The 2,689-nt window shown below is 43.7% G+C and overlaps 1 protein-coding gene across 1 annotated transcript in view; it reads right to left on the minus strand.

The window, feature by feature from the left end:
* The window catches only part of LOC102982550 (GTPase-activating Rap/Ran-GAP domain-like protein 3), a 70,592-nt gene that overhangs the window by 56,298 nt on the left and 11,605 nt on the right, over positions 1-2,689 (minus strand). Inside the window, exon 3 of the mRNA XM_028493505.1 lies at positions 1,880-1,998. The gene's annotated coding sequence lies outside the window, so the exon portion shown is untranslated. The remainder of the gene's footprint in view (positions 1-1,879; positions 1,999-2,689) is intronic.

Genomic DNA, 2,689 nt, shown 5'->3' on the forward strand with positions numbered 1-2,689 from the left:
AATTATGAGAGAAATGCAAATCAAAACTACAATGAGGTATCACCTCACACCAGTTAGAATGGGCATCATTAGAAAATCTACAAACAACAAATGCTGGAGAGGGTGTGGAGAAAAGGGAACCTTCCTGCACTGTTGGTGGGAATGTAAATTGATATATTCAATTTGTATGAATGTATCAAGTCACTATGGAGAACAGTATGGAGGTTTCTTAAAAAACTAAAAATAGAATTACCATATGACCGAGCAATACCACTACTAGACATATACCCAGAGAAAGCCATAATTCAAAAAGACACATGCACCGCAATGTTCATTGCAGCACTATTTACAATAGCCAGGACATGCAGGCAACCTAAGTGTCCATCAACAGATGAATGGATAAAGAAGATGTGGTACATATATACAATGGAATATTACTCAGCCATAAAAAGGAATGAAATTGGGTCATTTGTTTCGACGTGGATGGATCTAGAGACTGTCATACAGAGTGAAGTAAGTCAGAAAGAGAACAACAAATATCATATATTAACGCATATAGGTGGAACCTAGAAAAATGGTACGGATGAACCGGTTTGCAGGGCAGAAATAGAGACACAGATGTAGAGAACAAATGTATGGACACCAAGTGGGGAAAGTGGCGGGGGTGGTGGTGGTGGTGGTGTGATGAATTGGGATTGACACGTATACACTGATGTGTATAAAATTGATGACTAATAAGAACCTGCTGTATATATATATTAAAAAAATCAGCATGCAATTATTTAAATACTGGATTTCAACAAATGTACCCATCAAGTGGGACCACCAAATAATAGAACTAACATTTTCTAAGTGTGGTTTATTTTATTGCTTTTTAAATTATACACCGTACTCACCAATTCAAGAATAAGATGTTTTATCCTTTAGGCACCTAACCAGTTTTAAGATTTGACGATTTGGGACACTGGGTAAATTTTCAAGCAAGATCTCACTTCAGGTAGTCTTGTTAGTGCTCATCACGCTGTGAGCCATAGCCCAGAACTTTCCCCATTTTACAAAGAAGAAAATGGAGGCTCAGAGGGCATGAGCAATTTTCTCAAATTCACACAAAATGAGCTTGTTATTGAGGTGATGTGACCCTAGTTTGCTTAACTCCAAACCCTTTGCTCTTTCTAGTGTTGATATGGTCTCTAAAAAGTTCTCTGAGAAGCAAAGAAAAAAAGAAACAAGAGAAGAAGATAATGAGAAAAGGTAAAAGATGAAAGACAGGTTGAATATAAGAATTACTAGAAAAAATTCAGAACAGGAAAAGAAGCAACACCAATGAACATAAAAAAACTTTCCTGAGCTAAAGAAAGACCTGCGTTCTCGAGTTGAAAGGGCTTGCTTTCAGCCCGCTGTCCCCAGCTCAGTGTCCAGAGCCCACCGTGGGCAGGAGGTACTTGTTAGATCTAGGGTTGCTTTTCTACACCATGAAATTGATGCAAGGAGCTAAGCCTCAAAGAAATCCTAGAAGCACAGCTGATTCAGCAGTTGACCAACTGACTCATGGAAACAGGAGCCCCCCAGGGGCTGTGCTCATGTAACAGTATTATATTCCTCCACTAAATCTTGTTTCTTTTAGTTGAAGGTGTGCCAGATCATCACTTTCAGTTATCAGTAACAGCAATAATAACATAGTCGTGTATTCTGAGAGAGCAGAGATTGAGGGGAATGAACACATCTACTTAGTGGCTTATGTAGGAAAAGTTGCTCTTAAACTCAGAGTGTGAAGGTCTCCCCTGTGAACAGGATAATCCTCAGTAGCCAAACTCAAAAACCCTAGTAGAAAAAGGCTGACAATGACACTGATTAAACTCTGGAGTGGTGCTGAAACTGCAGGTGCAGGTGTGATACTCACTGTTTTCCTCCAAAGGATTGCACGGTATTGAGGGACACGCTGATTGTTTTGGTCAGAGAGGGTCACCGACAGGAAGAAGGGGCTCTTCTCCGCATCATTTCCAATGTAGTTCTGATGGACTGGAAAAGAGGCAGGTTCAGAACAGTGAAGATGCAGCCGGCTCCTCCAGGCACTGGGAGCAGTGGGCACAGCAGGTGGCAGCCAGCCCTTCCCACAGGATCAGGGAACAGTAGTCTCCAGCCCAGCTCGGGACAGAACCTGGTGACTCTATCCTAATCATGCTCTCCTGTTCCCCTTGCCAGGGATGGGCTCAGGAATGAACATGTGACCCAATTCTGGCCAATGAGACAGGAGGAAAAGTGTGTCAAGGGGTTTCTGGAAGGGCTTCCTCACTCCTGAAGATGGCCTTCTTTTCCCCTGGACACGGTGGTGTCTAGAAGTGATGCCTGGAATTGCTGCAACCATCCTGTGACCCTGAGGAAGGCCAGCATGGATGACATCACCGAGCCTCTGACTCCACCAACCCCAGAGCCTGCCCTACCTCTGGGTCTCTTGCTGTCTCCCTTATTGTTTAAGCCCGTTGAGGCAGCTGAAGGCATCCAAACTGACGGCACCACTTTTCTCTGAAGTCATCACTACTCCAGGCACTATGCTTTCAAGCATTTGGGAAGATAACAAGTTTCCCCCAATTTCTTTCTTTTTTTTTTTTTTTTTGCGGTACGCGGGCCTCTCACTGTTGTGGCCTCTCCCGTTGCGGAGCACAGGCTCCGGACGCGCAGACTCAGCGGCCATGGCTCACGGGCCCAGCCG

The sequence above is a fragment of the Physeter macrocephalus genome, chromosome 9 (assembly GCF_002837175.3).
Source record: "Physeter macrocephalus isolate SW-GA chromosome 9, ASM283717v5, whole genome shotgun sequence".
Taxonomy (NCBI): domain Eukaryota; kingdom Metazoa; phylum Chordata; class Mammalia; order Artiodactyla; family Physeteridae; genus Physeter; species Physeter macrocephalus.